Here is a 19,368-nt window from a genome sequence, read left to right as displayed (position 1 = left end):
GAAAAATTGTTCAAAACAATAATGTGTGGCTTTTATGAACACACATTAATAAAATTTCATTTGATAGAACTGATTTTAATAAACTTTGTATCCAAGATATAGACGCAACTCTTCCTAGAAATAGTCTTCAGTCTATCATTTGCTTGCACGACATGGGAGACATTGAAGAAGTGAATTCACAGACTAAAAATATCACAGAGCATTGATCAGAATTAAGATCAGTTCCAACAGAGCAGCTGTAGAAATCAGAGCGCTCCTGGGAGAAATTAGCAATACTTGGTCGTCGCAGGAGTCAATGCGCTAGACCCTGTGCTTGTGCAGATCAGCGCTGAGATCAATAAAGCTCTTACTTTGCCACAGCTTTTGCTGTTGTTAAATTAAGGTAATATTTATGACAGCACTTTGTAGTGCTCTGTCTCTTGGAAATGTGCAGGTGGCCAGAAGGGGACGGGAATGCATCGCGAAACATTAGCCGTGAAATGGAGGAGAATAATGGTGGAGATGACACGGTTATGGCTGTACACACTTGATCTGGAAGTACCTCAGCAGCACATTGTCCCACCAACAGACTGAACCTTTAAGAGGGGAGGCAGTGTATGGAGCCTTAATGCAGCGTTTTCCGTCTGCTGTGGTGCTGGATGTTGGCGTTAATTCCAAAGGCTCGTGATTGAGCACTCTCACACCTGATGTTGTGTACTCACCCCCCCCCCCCGGCAGCCATCAGTTGCAGTGGAGACAGGAATTTGTCTTGCTTTAGGAGAAACAAAGTGATTTTTACAGAAATATTAAATAGCAGAACAGATTGCAGAACCCCGGGCTAGATATCACTAGGAGCTTTAGAGACTTCTTCAGGGCAATTTTTTTCTACTTCACTTCATAAGTAGGATAAGGTAAACACCTACCCTTTATAAGCAAACATTGCTTTATACAAACCCACAGACAGGAGACACAAAAGTTAAAGCCTGATAGAAATGTGATGTATATTACCTCCACCTTAATGGAAATGTGAGGATTTGCTTCCATTTTATAGAATGAACTTTCTTCCCACAAATTCTTGGAAAATACATTTCTTCCTTTTAAAAAACTTCAGTCTAGCTGAATTGAGGTTACAACCCTAAAATGTTTCCTAACACTAATCTCACATATTACCAGGGTGATAATAACTTTCTTCAGCTGAGAGTGGTGAAAAGCGAACAGGGAATAGGATTGCTGATCTTTCATTTTTGTTCTTCCAGTCACCTTTTCTGAACATATATGCCATTAAATCCTTAGTCTAGGAAATAGAGCAAAGATTCATTGCCTCAAAGTAGAATTTCCCAGATACCAAAGCAGAGGAAAATATGAGGTTTCTGGTTTATAAAAAAAGGAGGCAAAGTATATGACCTACCTTGTCTGCTACAGTGGTATTTCAATACGTGCACGTAGAATTTAAAAATATATATCTCAAAAGACATGTATTTCCTTCTCTCTCATGAAGTCCCAATATGAACCACTCATTTGAAATTTCATATTAATTGATATACATTTTTTAGTTTATATTTGTTTGGCATGCCCAAAGGTATATAAGATGAAGCCCAAATTCAAGTAAGCATTGGCAAAGCTTTTTTTCATTCATTACTTATTTTAATGTGCGATGATTTTTATGAAAAAAAACAAAATCTTGAGTAGCTCTCCATTCATCTGTCATAAATACAGTGGTTCAGCACAATTAGGTTCCTTAGATGGTCTCGATCCTTATCCTCTCCTACAGTGGGCTCAAGGTTTTCAATCTCCCAGTCCCTGCATTTGCCTTTCTTCACTTAGGTGGTGTGATTGTAATATTTGCTCTTGAAGACTAAGGCATAGAGGTTTTTGAGAATTTTAGCCTTTTCCTTGTCCAGGAAAGCCAGGTCTCCCATTTACTTCCAGAGAAGGCCCACATAATCCCATCTTTCTTTTGCTTACAACATATCTACAGAAACCCTCCCCTACCCCTTATACTTCATATGCCTGGCCAGACTCAATTCCAACTGAACCTTGGCTTCCTTTACCTTGCCCCTAGCTTCCAGGGCAATTCCCTTATATTTCTCCCAGGCCACCTGTCCTTGTTTTCACTTCCTGACAAGTGCTTTTTTTGCTCCGAGTTTTCTCAGCAGCTCCTTATTCATCCTTGAAGGCCTCCTGGCATTTTTGCCCAATTTTTGTCCATGCCAGCATGAATTGCTCCTGAGTTTAGAGGAAATGATCCCCAAAATTCAGCCAGCATTTTTGCACCCCTCTGTCCTTGCAAGGGCTATCCCATCAGAGTTTATCTCTCCTTGGAGAAGCCAAAGTCTGTTCTCCTGCAGTCCAGGGCAGTGAGTTTGCTTTGTGCCCTCCTCATTGCCCCGAGCAACTCGAACTTCACCATCCCATGCTCCTTGCAGCCAAGGCTGCCCTGGAGCATCAAATTCCTCACAAGTTCCGCCCTGCTGGGGAGCACAAGGTCCAGCACAGCACCTCTTCTTGTTGGCTTCTCAGTCCCTTGTGCCAGGGGGTTTTCATTGACCCATTTGAGGGGCCTCCAATGAATGTTTGTGCCCTGCTGTATTGTCCATCCAACAGACTGAGGTTTAAACCCCAATGAGGACCAGGGCTTGTGAGTCTTACCTGCCTGAAGATGGCTTCATTGCCACTATCCTGCTCATCAGATGGCCTACAGCAGAACCCCACTAAATAGCTCCTGTACCCCACTTAATCTTGACCCACAAGCTCTCGGCTGGCTCCTCTTCCTTCCCCAGGCAATTCCGAATTGTCCAGCAGGTCACAGACAAAGAGGGATGCACCCTTCTCCACCCACTGTTTGTATTGGGGAGGAGCTCATCTAGAGGCCCCAGGAGTTTGGGAAACTTTAGTGTTGAAGTCCTTTGTGGTGCAAAAGTGTTCTTGTCCTTGCAACAGGGTAGACAAGTTGAGAGAATTGATAACTTTGAGAATTAATGACTAGAAACTGTCTTGATAGTTTAACTAAGTGACAGTATGCTCCAAACTAAAAATTTTTCTGATCTATTGAGGAAGTGCAAGACATGATGAGTTTCTCATATTTTTATATGATGAGTATTTTATAGCTTTGTCCTTGCTATTGCTGAGAAACTATATGGCTCCTCTCTGTAATCAGGAGTGCCTGGAGGGCATCTCTTTGCTGTGACAGAGCAGCAATCCTCCTGCTCATTCACAGCACATTTCCTTGTCAGCATGGTTGTTTCTAACAACATTGCCACAAAAGAGAGAATAACAGCACTGAGGGGTGTGTAAAACTTCTCTGGGAATTTGTGGCATTTGTTTGTCTAGGACCTCCATAATTGTTCTGGCATTTTGCTCCAGATTGAGGATCATGAAGCACCGCATCTGAGAAAATAATCAGTATCTTATCTAAATTAAAATCTAAATGAAATCTATGTTCCTTGCGATTCAACATTTCTGTCTGTTTTATTGTTGGGCTCAATTCACTCTTGTTTCAAAGAAGGTGCAAAAATGCTAAAATCTCCAAAAATAATCAGGCAGGACAAAGAAACCTATTCAAAGGAAGCATGAGAATAAAGAGGAAGAGCAAATTCAGGTATCACATTAGTCTGTTCTCATCCTTTTCCTTCCTTTTTACTACAGACATGACATGATAGGAATGCTGGATATTCACTACTTCTGCAGCGAGGTTTTAAGGTGGCTGAGAAAAGTAGGAAAATCATGTTTATGTCTGCCTGGCTATTTAATTTAAATGTTTCTAGGTAATTGTGGGAATACCTCAGGAAAATGAAACAGTTTAAAGTCAAACATAGGTTATGCCAAAGATTTATTTAACACTACCAAAAGCAGAATTCTATAGTGTAACTAATTAAAAAGAAAGTGTACCAGCTTTAGCTAGTTCAAAGCCAGAAAATATTTTATTATTCTCTGTGTATGTCACACTATATTCTGTAAAAGTATAATGTTGCTGCTAACTTTGTTTTAATCTGATATTCTCAGTATTGGAAACAAACACTCAGGATCTCTGGGAGTTTGGTAGTCTACCTTTTATTTTTTTTTATCCCCTCTTCTAGACTGTGTGGACAAAAAAATACTCATTGTTCTTTGCAGTGTAGCATAAAACCTGTAGTCAGCAAATGAGAATTGGCTTGTAAGTTTTAGGAGCCTTTTTCACATTATGTTGATGTATAAATACAATTTTTATTTTCGAGTTTCTAGTGAGCCTGCAGGGAGCAAAAAAAGCTAAAAAAAAAAAAGAGCTTTTGGCAAATACCATAGGATAAGCTGTTCAGATGCAATGCTGTCTTGGTTCTGATGAGAATGAAGCAAACTTTTTTCAGAACAGCCAATATGGTGTTTTGGGTTTTGTAGAACCACAGAATGGTTTGGGTTGGTGTGGTTTTGGTTGGAAGACCACCCAGTTCCAATCCTTCTGCCCAATCCTTCTGCCATGGGCAGGAGCCCCTTCCCCTGGACCAGGCTGCTCATTTGTGTGAAGCAGTGCTGGTAACACATCAGTGTTTGGACTTCTGCCAAACAGCGCTTGCATTGTGTCAAAGATTTATTTTAGTCTTGCTCTGTCCCCTCCAGCTTGTAGCTCAGGTTGGGCAGGACACTGAGCTGGGGCAGTGCCAGGACAGCTATCCTGAGCTGGCCAAAGGGATATTCCATGCCAGATCACATTATGATCAGCAAAGAACCGTGCAGAGCTGTTGGTTCTTAGAAACTGCTTGGGTGCTGTTCTGCTCATGGGACGTGGTAAGTGGTCGCCTTTGCATCAATTTATTCCATCTCCTTCACTCACTAAACTGTCTTTCATATTGACCTATGAATTTTATTTGGTTTTACACTTCCTCTTCTTCCCCCGTCCCACTGGGATGATGTGACCGTGTTCACAGGGGTTTTCGGATTGGGGAAGAGACGAGGATCTGACTCCATGGTTCAGAAGGCTTGATTTATTATTTTATGATATATATTACATTAAAACTATACTAAAAGAATAGAAGAAAGGATTTCATCAGAAGGCTGGCTAAGAATAGAATAGCAAAGAATGATAACAAAGGTTTGTGGCTTGGTTCTCTGTCCGAGCCAGCTGGGCTGTGATTGGCCATTAATTACAAACATCCAACATGGGCCAATCACAGATGCACCTGTTGCATTCCACAGCAGCAGATAATCAATGTTTGCATTTTGTTCCTGAGGCCTCCCAGCTTCTCAGGAGGAAAAATCCTAAGGAAAGGATTTTCCATAAAAGATGTCTGTGACAGGATGCTGGGCTGGGGAGAGGCCAGCAGTGGTGTGGGTCGGACAGATGCTGGACAGCACTGACCACCACAACTGCAGAATCACTGTAGCGTGCTCTACAAAGGCAGGCAGGAATGTGTCCATGAGAATTGGATGTGCCACCTAGCATATTTTCAGAGAGACAGTTAGGAAGTACTGCAATAAATATGAATTACCAGCTTTGAAAACAAACAGTAAGGAACACTGCTGTGAGACCTAGCTGCTTGCCTTTGAAGAATTTGTTTTGCATGAGTCATGCACAGACAGAATTTCAGAAGTTTACAAGTCACTGCAACAAAACTATTACTAGTACAGCTACCAGTACCTCTGTATCAAGAATATGTGAAAATAAATCAGAAGTGTATTTTACTATGTCTTACTGTTTGATAGTGACAGGAAAAAAAAAGCTGTTTGTTTGTTTTCTATTAGTTTACTATTACATTCTTATTTTCCCAGGTAGAATAATGCTGCATAGTCCCTTAAGAATAATTATGATTGCAGAAAATAATTGGAATCTTCCAGGAACTTGATATTCACAATCATATGTTAAATATACTTGTCTTAATATACACAGTTGGAATCACAGGTAAGTTTTTTTAATGTGCTGTTTGCATAAAATTGCATTTATGTTTCCCGTTTTCATGGAGTTTCACTGAAAAGCATTGGTTTTGCTATTAGGTATTTGCAAATAAAACAAAACAGAACAACAAAGCCAAAAGACACAAAAAAATTCAACAAGAACAAAAAAACCCCACCAAAACTGAAAAACAATCCACCACCAAAATGCAATAAAACAGTTTCAAAGACAAAATACATCAAAGTATAGAGGCTTAATAGTAAGAAATGAAGAGGAAGCAATTTCTGTGATTCAACCAGTCAATAATCCATTGAAAGTTAAGACAGAAAATGAGAGAAGACACTGAGCAGCCAATTAAGTGTCATTAGTGGGTATTCTTTCCTTTTCATGTTGTGCTATAAAACATCTGAGGTGCAGTGGTAATGCAAGGACCTTGGACACACAGACTGATTTTCTGCTCTGTCTCTTTTGCTATCATCCATCCAGTGTGACCCATTGATGGAACAGCTGCATACACTAATTACTTAACTATTCTTTGTGCCCTTGGATCCACATCATTTGGCTCAGAGGGCAGACAGGGAAATATTTCAAAGAGCTTTTCTGAGAGTCAAATCTGAAAATCCTATATATTGGACTTTGTCTTAAATTGATTTTGCAAAAAAGAAGTTGCTGCTTTCTCTGAAATTCAGCAATTATCTCCTAAAAGCTCCCCTCAGTACTGGGAATTGTCCCATCCCTAGCTTTATTTTCTCATTACAAGAGGGAGCTGCTCAAAAAATTACATTTTGTGAATGAAGAAAATTCTCAACATCCCGAGACTTTGTCTGACTTGCCAAGACTAAAATAAGCGATAAAATGAGACTAAAATAATAAATATTCAGTGCCCAAAATAAGACTACAGTTGATGGGGTTCAATTTTACTGTGACTTTCTAAAATGATAAAACCTTACAGCCTGTACAGAGCAAGTTCAGAGCTCCCTCTTTGTAACATAGTGAAATACGTGCTGTGGCTAAAAATTCATCATATTTTCTTCCTCTGTGCCAATGAAAATGTTATTTAGAAGACCATCTTGTTATACAAACACAGCACATCAACCTGCAGATTCTAACCTGATGCAACACTAATGTGAACAACAGTAAAGACTGAAGCAGGAGAGTTTGCTGAATGCATACTTTATTTTCATTTGCTGCCTTGCTCAGCAGAGCTCATCATAAAAGCACAGTCAGTTAAAAATAATGTGCATTTTTAAAATTTTTTACACATGTTCTCATACAAATTGTAAAAAAAAATATGTTCCTCCAGGCTTTCCCCAAATAATGCTTTCTCCTTCTGTAGTATGGCTGTTAACCTGAAAGAATATCCTAAAGGCCTGTGAACAGGCCTTTACTTTCAGGATTGAGGCTCCACTGATTCCTTTTATAGCCATAGATACTGTTCTTTTCATTCACATTTTCTGAAAGAACAGCTGTATGAATTTTTTATTTGTGTTTAGTTTGTTTACTGTTGTGAAAAGTAGTTTAAGTACAGCTGAAAGGACCTATAATTTACCATTTCCACTTCAAACTTTACTGGCATATTAACATTAGAGCTGGTTAATGATATAGGAGCGTGCTCTGCAGATGCTAATTCTGAATGGCACAATTCTAGACATTTCAAGACAGGTGTTCAAAAATGCTGCTTTTTATGTCAGTGGCTCTGTGGTGTTCAGGATATGGACTGCATGATATACACAATGAAAACTGACTAAAAAGAGTTACTTTATTTCTTTGCTAAATTTAAGACACAGGTGCTTCATTTTACAGATATTTCTGCAAAATATCTGTCTGCTGGTGGTCTCTTAGGTAGCAAATTAAAACTTTATGAGCTGCTAAGTTGGAAAAAACTCCTTTTTTTGCTGATTAACATACAATATCTAGCTCTGTTTTCAGATTGAGTGCACATACAAAGTCACCTTTCAGCTGTTCCTTTAAGTACATCACATAATGGATACCTTTTCCTAGGATGTGAGGAACCTGCCCTCTTTTACAACACTGTTGTCCTTTTTGGTTTGTTCCTTCAGTACTACTACATCAGTCAGTGTTAAGTTTTTCATGTTTGCTTCCTAAGATACCTGGTGTCTTCTTTGAGAACTATAAAGAATTTTGCCAAGTCTTTTCTTGGCCAGACTTTAACAGAACTGTTAGAAATATTTTATAATTAAAAAAAAAAGTGTTTTGTGTTTCAGAAATGGCTAATGCAAACCCCTGTTTAACAATTTAGCATGCTCTTTGAGCAACTTTGAGTTATAACACTGAAATCAGGCAATTGTGCCCCCTGCCACAACCACTTCTATTATGCTCAACAGCAGCAGATGAGGAACATGTAGAGGGTCTTCTAAAAAAGAAATATTCTTAACCTCATAGTTTAGCTTTGTAGCTAAATATAGAAAATCCAAAGATGTGTGTGTATTTATAGAATTCCCAAAAATGTTCATAATAAGGGAAGGTTTAGATTAAATATTAGGAAAAGTTCTTCAGAAAAAGGGTGGTCAAGCACTGGAACAGTCTGCCCAGGGAAGGAGTGGAATCAATGTCCCTGGAAATGTTCAAAACACATGAAAATATGGTGTTAGTGGTGTTAGAGACATGGTTTGGTGGTGGAACTGGCAGTGTCAGGTTGGTAGCTGGACTTGGTGACCTTAGAGGCCTTTTCTAACCAAAGTAATTCCATGATTTCTATGTAAAGCACACCAGTGTTGAGTCACCCTCAGAGGAATATTTTTATACAGATGCCTGTCAATGAAATGCTTTGTAGTGTTGGTCAGCAAACACTTCTGAGGCAATGTGTAAACTTGGCTGATTGACACAAGAAACATGTTTGCAACTGGTTATGGATGCAATCATTAGATGACAAAATTGGGAATCCACTGGTTTATAGACAGAAGCAGGATTTTTGGAAACAAGAACCATCATGTTTCAATCACTTCTTAGCAAAGCTTACTCAAGACTGCCAAAAGGTTGATTTAAAAATTATGAGGAGTGATCAACTGTCACAGACATCTTTTATGGAAAATCCTTTCCTTAGGATTTTTCCTCCTGAGAAGCTGGGAGGCCTCAGGAACAAAATGCAAACATTGATTATCTGCTGCTGTGGAATGCAACAGGTGCATCTGGGATTGGCCCATGTTGGATGTTTGTAATTAATGGCCAATGACAGCCCAGCTGGCTCGGACAGAGAGCCGAGCCACAAACCTTTGTTATCATTCTTTGCTATTCTATTCTTAGCTAACCTTCTGCTGAAACCTTTTCTTCTGTTCTTTTAGTGTAGTTTTAATGTAATATATATCATAAAATAATAAATCAAGCCTTCTGAACCATGGAGTCAGATCCTCGTCTCTTCCCTCATCCTGAGACCCCTGTGAACACCGTCACAATCAACAACACGGAAATTTGGATTATAAAGCACTGACTTGAACAGGCTTACCCCAGGAACCACATAATCCACTCACTGGGGTGTCCTTGGTGTCTCCCTAATGACTTTATGGACTTGTTTGAGAAGGAGTGGTAGGCAATGGCACTCAGGTTGCCATCTGCAGAGGTTGGCAGCTGGAACTGAGGCCACCAAAGAGCAGAATTCATTGGAAAAGCAGAAAGGGACCCCATGTTGGCAGCATGGTGGGCTCTGCTTTCTTGAGGGCAGAGGAACTTTTCACAAGCCTTTAAAATGAGCGCCCACGTAGCCAGGTCACTGTTCTCACATCTTCTGCACATGGAGAGAAGTTGCATTTATGAGCTGACATTACTTAGATCAAGTGAAGGAATTAATTAGAAGCTGACTCTGAGCACGCATATATTTTTCATACACTGTAAATCAATTTTTCATTATTTCAAATTGTGTTGAGAGATAATATATTTGCTTAAAAAAAAGAAAAAAAAAAAAAAGTAAAGGAAATGTAAATCTCTCCAGGAACTGGTGCAATGTAATATACAACAATGCTGCACAACAACTGGAGGGTCCCACATTCATCAGAACATGATGTCCATGTAGGATGCTCAGCTGCATTTTGAAGTGTTGCCTCTTTGAAATGTCCTCTTACATTAACTCCAAAAGAGCTAATGATAAAGATTTCCTGGCAGCAGCTTCTTCTCCTAAATATGGAATGTGATGTATTTAGCATGTATGAGGTAGTTAATTTGTACAAGAAACACATTACTTAAAAGGCTGTAGATTTGGGTATTGCGTGATAAAGATGGCAATCCATTAATCAATTTATAGACAGAAATACAATACAATTCAAGGAAAAAAAACCCCTCAAATTTAATTTTTAAATTAAAACAATGGTGTGATGCAGTTATTTATTTGACTGTTCTTCAGCTGTCTGACACATGGTGAGATTACTGAAGTATGGAGCCAGAAAGCCAGCACTTTATTTAGTTTTGCTCACTGAAATAATGAAGGGGTATTAATGATGAAGTACAAAACTGTGTAATAGAAAGTAATGTACTGTGAAATAAATTTATGTTTGGAAATCAAGAAAAATATAATCAAAAGTTCAAGGCTTAGATGTATTTGGAATCTACTTCATATTGTTTTTATAGAAAAATGGTTGTGACATGCAGGCTTGTGAAATTGCAGGAATGTGTTATGAAAGCAAATTAATTTCTGAGAAATAAAATATTTCAGGCTTTTCTTGAAGTACAGGAACTGTAAAAAGTTGTTGGAAATGACCACATGCTATCTAATTATTGACTTCGGTTTGCATTTTCATTTAATAGATTTTTGTATTCTGTATTTTAGGAAGCCAGTGATAGTGATTGTTTGTTAAACTTGAGTCAGGGGAAACACAGAGAAATAGTGGTAATGGATGTGATTCCAGCATGATAATAATAATAGATTATAACTTTAAAAAAATTTAAATGCATGCATATATGAAAGCATGCTTCCACATGCTTCATACACACTTATCACAAGTCAAAAAACCATCTCTCTTTCAAATAAAGAAAGTTTTTCTTAAAAAATTTCCAGCTAAAACTAATAGAAATGTAATAGTAATGTAATAATTAAATTATTGGCCAACAAGACAGCTAGGTGTTTGCTTAACAACAGCATGACAAAAAATATTTTCTTTTTACCATGTTCTATTTTAGCAAAATGACAGGCAAATTAGAATGGCACTACTGAAAATGCTATGTGTTCTAATAAACTACTGATGAATATGTAATTATTAGCAGAGCCTATTTATGTTTCACTTTGTGATACAAAGGTTTCCTGACCAAGCTTGTGAGATCCTAACTCACATGCTTTAAAGGACTTTCTCTTTCTGAATCTCTAAATTCTGAGCACTTATGTGTTATTACAACTGAAAACTTAACTTGTTGGAAAATCAAATAAACACCTGCTAGTAAGCCTGAAGTGCTGTTCATTACTTTTCAGACATTCACGATATTATTTACTTTTAAAGAGGTGTGAAAAACTAAATAAAAATCCATATATATAAAAGCATGTCTCTATCATCAATCTCTTGATCTCTTGATGCCCAAACCCAAGCAACTTAAACTATTTTAAACATCATTTTTTCAAAATAGTTTTCCCATCTTGACCCCAGTGATTAAATATTATCTTAAGCGAGAAAAGGTTAAATTCATTAAACTCTTCCCACCTTCAGAGAGATAGCTCTGATCAAAATCACATTTGGCTTCATTTTCAGTGCAGTCGCGGTGCTGATGGCAGTAATTATAATACATTCATTGGAATGTGACAAAGCTGTGCAAAAAAAATCACTGCACATGTATCATGGATGGCAGTTGCCTGGAGACTGAGGGGGCATCATTTGCAGTCTTCAGCAGTTGCAGCTTGTAAATATTTCAGGTAAGAAAAAAAAAAACCCACAGGTTTTACACTCAGTCATCACGTTATCTTCACAAAGAATAATGGTTTTAGTATGGACTTTTTTGCATAAGATGGAAAGGGAGGTTTTAATTCTTAGCTCTGAATCCAGCTGTTTTCTTTTCAAAAGACTTCAGCTATGGCCATCTGGGGTCTGTGTACAAATCACACACGGGACAGGGCTGCTGTGGAAGGTGCCTTGAGCTGTTTCATTTTCCAGCATCACTCTCATTACATGGTTATGACGATGGGAAGATGCCAGCAGCCCACATCCCAGGCAGCAGACAAAGAACTTAATGTTACAACTCACTTTATAAGTTTTCTGACCAATCACACAAAGCAAAAGCACACTGACAGTAGTTCTATCCAACCACTATAGGCACAGGTACCTTTGGTTAAAACAATGCTTGCTTATTTCAAACACAATACCTGCTTGTAAGCCTTAAACACAATGCACAGAGCTCCATTATTAAGCTTCAAACTTCCTAATATCTTGCTAGATAAACTCTTCTGTAGCTTAGAGAGTTATTCTAGACAAGCATTAATACACAGACCATTGTTCTATTTGTCCTTGCTTTTCTACAATTTAAATAATTTTTCTGCTGACCAATCTCATGGCTGCTGCTTAGCTCTGATCACAGTTCTGCTGTCTCTGGGGCCTGCCTTTTGCAGCTTTCCCAAAACCCTCTGATTCTGTGGATTCCCACATTCAGCATTTTCTTAGCTGAGCTCTTTTCCAAGCCACCCTCCAGCGATGAGGAATGAGCAGGAGATCCAGTCATTGGCTGGGACTTGGGAGACCTCATCACTCCCCAATGGATACTTCCTGTATAACACTGGAAATATTACTTATTTTCTCTGGTTTTTGGGTTTGTTTTTTTCCAGATCATTGCTATAAAATCAATTTGTGTCATGACAATCACATTCTCTAAAGGCAAAGGAGTGAGGAGAGATCTGAACCCGGCCTAAGAACACCTGGCACCCTGTTGTTGCTCATGGTGAGTCCTGCACTATGACAATATCAACTTTTCTAATAGGGGAGAAACAGCCAGGCCTTATGAAAACTGAACAAGGTCGCAGTGGAATTAGAACATTATGAATAAAAGCAAAGACAAAAAGTTTTCTATGGCATAGTCATGGAAAGAGGTAGGATAATTGAAGCAACCAATATGAAATTAATTTAAAAAATATAATACACTTTGATCTTACTGGGACATTTAACCATCAAAGCTTCCAAGCATACTGGCAACAAGGCACACATCCCTCTGTGTGTCATTCAGGAGAACAGTAATTAAAAATCTGCCTGGGAAGCAGGCACTGTTTTGTGGCACAGTGGGGACCTATAGGCTGCTTTGTGGAGTAGGGGCTGTTTGCACCTGGAAAATCAACCTGCTTCTAACTCTGCCAGTACCAGAGCTGGGTATCTAGAAAATTGAGAATTTCTTTCAGAAGGAAGAAAAAACAAGCATAAACCTTCACTTTTCATATTTACATAACTTTTTGTTTTGTTCTGTTGGTTGCGTTAAAGAAAAAACAAACAAAGACAATGAAGTCTGCTCCCCAGAGAAATTTTAATCCAAAATAAAGCCAGAGGTAGCAAATAGCAATTATTTGCCAACAAAAAGTAAACTAAGAAAATGTGTAGGCCTTGAGAAGAGAACCAGCATATACTGCATATTAGGTGAGCATTAATATGGTTCCTAATTATATTTAATGTAATTGCACATCATTTTATATCCATGAAGCAGACACAAATATTAAGCCAGTAATATATTGACAAAATATTTTAAGTCATGCACATCAATCTGAGATGCTCAGCTGCTGCAGGATAATTCCACAACAAGTACTCAAAGAGATCAAAAGAACTAGAAACATAAAGAAGAGATCTGCAAACTTCACTCTGAATTGCTGTTTTGCCTTTGCTGCTGCAGGAACATGAATCTAGGGATGGTTTTTGTTTTCTCTCCTACATGATTTCCAAGATAACTAGACAATGAATATCTGAGAAATAACTTGCAATGGGGCTTGTTAAACATGGGTAAATTCTGATTTTTATGGAGCTTACACTGTGACTTTCACTTATTGAAGGTAACAGTAAGAAACTGATGGGAAATTGCAAGCAGATTAGCAGGTTCTTGTTGAAGAATGTTTTAGAATTTATGTCCAAGAAAGAGTCTGTAGCTGAAATTGCTTTGGTGGTTAGATTGTAGCTTTCATTTCAAGAAGTAGGAAAACTCCATGTACAGCTCCTTGGAGATTTAAAATGTGTCTAATTATTCACTAGAATGGAAACCCATTTTTAGGAGGGGGTTAGTAAAAGGAAAACACAGACACTGCTATTTGTTTCCAACAAGTTGTAATGATAATATCCACATGATTAGAGAACTGCCTAATAGGCAAGGAGTCCTTTCAGATTGCAGTTTGACAATAGCAAGTTTTCAAAATTGGATGGAATGTGGAAATTTTCAAATGTATTTCTAAAACCTCAATTTACTTCTTTGGATTTATATCTTTCCACTTTAGATGGATCTATTTCCAATAAAGTCATGAATCTAAAACTATTTTGTTCATTGGAACAAATTCAGTTCATAATACGAACAAAGTTTTAAATAACTTTGTTAATTTGTTATGAACAAAAAAATCAACCTGTAAAAAAGTAATACTTTTACCAAAAACCTTTTATCCATCTACATCCATCAGTTCTGCAATGTTATATTCTACTATGCTTGACAGGAAAAGTGCCTAGACCCTTGGTGAGTGTTGCACGAGGCCAAAATTTACCAAATTTCAAGAGCTTTTCCATATGATTCCCATATGGGAATCTAGGGTACACCCTATGCAATTAACATGTGAATTTAATAGGAAACTTCAGGAGAGAGAAATAATACAGCTCTGCACATGTTAAAACTGTACAAAATGCTTCAAAAATATTTTTACAAAAGCATGTTTGGTCTTCTCTTGTAAAAGATATATTTCCATTTAGCAATCAGGTTCACCTTTTATGCATGCTGCTACTGAGGTAAAGTGCAAAATAATTCAAAAATATTGTGTGCCATGAGCCACAGTGTCGGCTACTGTCATGTTGCAGAACTAGGGAGAGTACAGAGAAGGGATATGTACCTCTCTCCTGATTTCCCCATAAAACTAATTGCTCACAAACACAGAAATCATGAAAGTGACTGCAGCATCCAAATTGCCAAATGTGTTGGAGAAAGGAAAGTAAGGTATTCCATGTCCTCTGTATTTTCTTGAGAGCTTTTGCTTCTCCTTTCCTTGAACAAAACTTGATAATTTCCTATTATTATGAAACATGCAGTTATCAAAGAAGCCATAAAAAAGCCTTTCCCTGGAAATTCCATTTTATCCCACTTGCAAGAGAAGACATCAAGGGAAAGAGTCTTGGACTGACTTCCTTTAAAGGAATACTAATAAAAAAAAAATAGGTCTTTAAAATTATTAGGAAAGATAAGCATTTCTCAGAGCTGTCAAAAATTACTTGCACTTATTCAAAGGAAAGGATGACCCAAGTTTTCTGTGAATTATTAACCTGTTCTCACAAGAGTTATCAGATGTGAACAAGAGAAGGCTCCCAGGTCAAAACTGCAGCTGAGCCAGTGGGTTGAAAATATACCACAGTATATACCAAAGATGGGGGGAAAAGCATCAGCTCAGCCTAGACATTAATTTACATCAAGAATTCAATTTTCAGCTTGAGGATTTCCTTTAGCAACCCTCTGGTATTGTGGTGGTGTTCACAGGGGTTCCAGGATGAGGGAAGAGATGAGAATCTTGACTCCATGTTTCAGAAGGCTGATTAATTATTTTATTATATATATTATATTGAAAGAAAATGATATATTAAAAATATACAAAAAGAATAAAAGAAAGGATTTCATCAGAAGGCTAGCTAAGAATGGAAAGGAATGGAATGATAATAAAATCTTGTGACTGACCAGAGAGTCTGAGCCAGCTGACTGTGATTGGCAATTAATTAAAAACAACCACGTGAAACCAATCACAGATCCACCTGTTGCATTCCACAGCAGTAGATAATTAATGTTTACATTTAATTTCTGAGGCCTCTCAGCTTCACTGGAGAAAAATCCTAGCAAAAGGATTTTTCATAAAGCATGTCCATGACATGGTATCACACAAACTTTCTAGAAGAAAATAGCAACGGAGGGAGGGTTCCAGCATTGCCTTCCATGAAGGAATTTCAGAAATATCCTGCATAGGAGTGGATTTTTGGAGCCAAGGGGATGTGGTTGACATTGGGAATCTGCAGGAGCAAACAGCCTCCTGCCCATCCTAGCACCTCCCCTGTGGGATGCACCTGCCAGCTTTGGGGATGTAGTGCAGAAAAATGTCAGCTTGTGTTTTGTAATGAGCACTTTCCCTTTCTCAAGGAAAGTATAGATTTTTAGTGTTCTCCAAAGCTCAGGACATGGAAAACAATCAAATAAGGGGTATTTCTCAGGAGATGGCTCTGCAGAGACATGTTGTTCTCTTTCTGTGATATGTCTGTAATTATGAATTTCATCTTTTGATGCTGTTATCATTGTTTTTCCCCCCAAGAGTTCCTCAGTGTAGGAGCATACATCCTCTACAGAGAATTTCTTCATTTTAAAGGGCACCTCAGTGAGAGTGGCCATCCAGTCAGCTGAAGGTTTCTTGTCATCAGATGTTATTGTAGTGTGGTCTGTTTTTGAGCTTTTCAGGTTTTCCTCAGAGAAGTGGGTCACCCTTACTATATTTCCTTGGATGTTTATTTTTTCTCTTAGTCTGTGCTTCCATGTTCTAAATTTTTTTTTCCTTTTCTTTTGGATTACCTCCCCCAAATCTTCTGGATCAGTATTGGGGTGTTTCCATGTGCACACGTACAGGTACATACAAATATGACTTGTACCAGGAGACCTTACAAAGGATGTTTAAATTGTCTTTTTGTGAGATATTTTACTTAAAATAGAATGGGCTTAGAGATTGGGAAGCTGAATGGGTTAAGTTAATTCTTTGGGAAGTGTTTCATGTCAACTGAATGCTGGTCTAAACCTTTTGCCAAAGTTCTCTGATTCTCTAAAGTTTCTAGTCAAGCCTTTTTTGTTGCCTTGGCCTCTTGAGAACATCTTGTCAGTATTTCTCCAATGCTTTCAGCTTGGAGTACATGAACAACTGTAAAGCCTTTTTAAAAGTTACGCTGAGTGATATTTTTGGGGGCCTTACACTTTAATCTCTCACTTTTTGCCATCTATCTTTTAAAAAATGTCTCATTAAATAATGAGTTTCTTGAGCTCAATTTCATTTTATTCCCTATTGATGAGTCTCCTGAATCATAACCAGCAAGGTACCAAGGCTGTGGGAGGATCTGAAGACCTTTCCTGCATATGTTTGTGAATTCCTTTTCCCATCAGAAGTGAGGGAATGTCACTGCATGGGGCAGAATGAGCCATGGAGAGCCGTTCAGCATCACAACTTAGAAATTCCCTGTTCTGGCAGCCCCTGGTGCGGAGCTGGAGCTCCAGGTAGCTCCAGTACTACAAGGATTCTCAAAATCTCTTCACATAAATGAGAAACAGTTCCCTTGAGTGGTACTCACCTGAGCATTTCAATTGCTGGAGAGGAAATCATCCCTATTTACAGTCTCAGAAACTGGCTGGACATGAAGCTCACTCAGCAAGGGCTGGAGAAGAATCTTGAACTTTTAATATTAATAATAACAATAAATATTAAATTTTTGCAGAGATTCTTCTACATAGGAATGGCTGTTGTTTAAATTCAGGAAGTGATGGATTAGATTCTGAAAATTTGCCATCCTAGGGTGGGACAGAGTTGCCATTTTCATCTTTTTTTCCAAGCCATGAGGTCAGCTGAGGAAGCCACCATCCAGGAAGGTAGGTGTGTTCTGCCATTTTAAGATTCTCATATAGTGAGATTTAGCAATTTTTTATCTAGTTGTTATTTAGTGTAAATTTTTTTTCCTGTTACAGTTTTGCTTGTCAGTAGACATTTTGGTGGTTTTGTTTGGGGTTTTTTGTTTGTTTGTTCTTGGTTTTGTTTGGGTAATTTTTGGAGTTTTTTTGTTGGCTTTTTTTTGGTTTTTTTTTTTTGTTTGTTTGTTTTTTGCTTTGTTTTTGTTTTGTTTTTTTCTTCACTTAAATTTCCTCCTATTTTGTATTGCCTTATCAGTGAAAAGGAATTGCTTAAAACAAAGGGAGAGAACTCATTTTTAAGTGTTCTCCTTTAAATTATCTTAAGCCAAGACAGCTGATGTGTTTAGAACCTGCAATTAAATGCAGGTATTCCAGTTTAAAGGAGTCAGGCATTAAAATTTGTTCTAGTCAGAGACTGTTTTTTCCTTACTCTTGACCCCAAGCCTAGGCTGGCCTTATTTTGGTGTAATTTCTCCTAAACATTCTGAGAATAAAGGACATTTTTTTTCTTGGTAAAGGAAAAGCAGTCTTATCATTAGGGAGATGTTTGTTATATGTCAAAAGCCTTTCTTTATTATTATTTATATCTCAAATTTGTCATGATGAAAGCAGCTGGAAGAGGTAACTGGAGAGAAGTCACTTCTCAGAGGGATTTGTGTGCTCAGACTCAGGTGAAAAGGAGCTCTGGTAAAAGTAAGATATTGTTGGCTGCACAATCACTGCTTTCTGCTTATTGTTTCTTGTGGCTCACAAATTCTTTACCACTGCTTTCCAAAACACTCACCTACCCAGGATGTGTATATTGCTGACTTTTTTTTGTTTGGTTAAACTGAATTATTGTTGCCAAAGACTGCCTGATCTGTATCTGTGCTGACCTCTTCAGTATTTACCAATCTGCCAAGCCTTATGTCATCTACAGATCTTCTTCAGTAACGCTTTAATGTTGTCCTTGAAGTAATCAGTTAATATTTATATAATTTTAGCACATGAACTGCCTTGTAGAGGACCCTGCCAGTGTCAGGGGTTTGCCTGCCTGGATATGGGGAGCACTAAATTTAAGAGTGCCATTCCTAAACTAAGACACTATAATCTTGTGTCGATTTTAAATAAGAAAGCAATGTTGCACATTTAATAAATAAAGGTAATCTGGTTTGGGAGGCTTTTTAAAGTGAGTTTTATAATAGTTTTCTTTTTTCCAATTTTTCATCTTTTATTGAACTTTCTTGGGTATTTCTCATTTCTAAACAAAATTCATAATACTAAACATGGAAAGTTTCATCCACTGTGTGATATTGCTCAATATGATGATATGATTCAGGTTGAAATTGAGGTTCAAGATGAAGGGTAGTGCTCTCTGTGTGTTTAGGTGGCTGCATGTCATTGTTCAGCCTGGTTGCACAATCAAAAGTGTCTAAAAGAGACTATGGTAAGAAAAAAGAAAATACATTTAATGGACTAAAGAGGACCTGCAAGAGAGCTGGAGAGACATTTTTTATAAGTGATAGGAAAAGGAGTGTGACGATGCTCACAGGGATCTCAGGATGAGGGAAGAGATGAGGATCTGACTCCATGTTTCACAAGGCTTGATTTATTATTTTATGATATATATTACATTAAAACTATACTAAAAGAATAGAAGAAAGGATTTCATCAGAAGGCTGGCTAAGAATAGAATAGCAAAGAATGATAACAAAGGTTTGTGGCTCGACTCTCTGTCCGAGCCAGCTGAGCTT

This window comes from Melospiza georgiana, chromosome 5, assembly GCF_028018845.1.
Source record: "Melospiza georgiana isolate bMelGeo1 chromosome 5, bMelGeo1.pri, whole genome shotgun sequence".
In the NCBI taxonomy this organism is placed as follows: domain Eukaryota; kingdom Metazoa; phylum Chordata; class Aves; order Passeriformes; family Passerellidae; genus Melospiza; species Melospiza georgiana.
The sequence above is the reverse complement of the archived record's forward strand: the minus strand, read 5'-3'. Positions refer to the sequence as shown.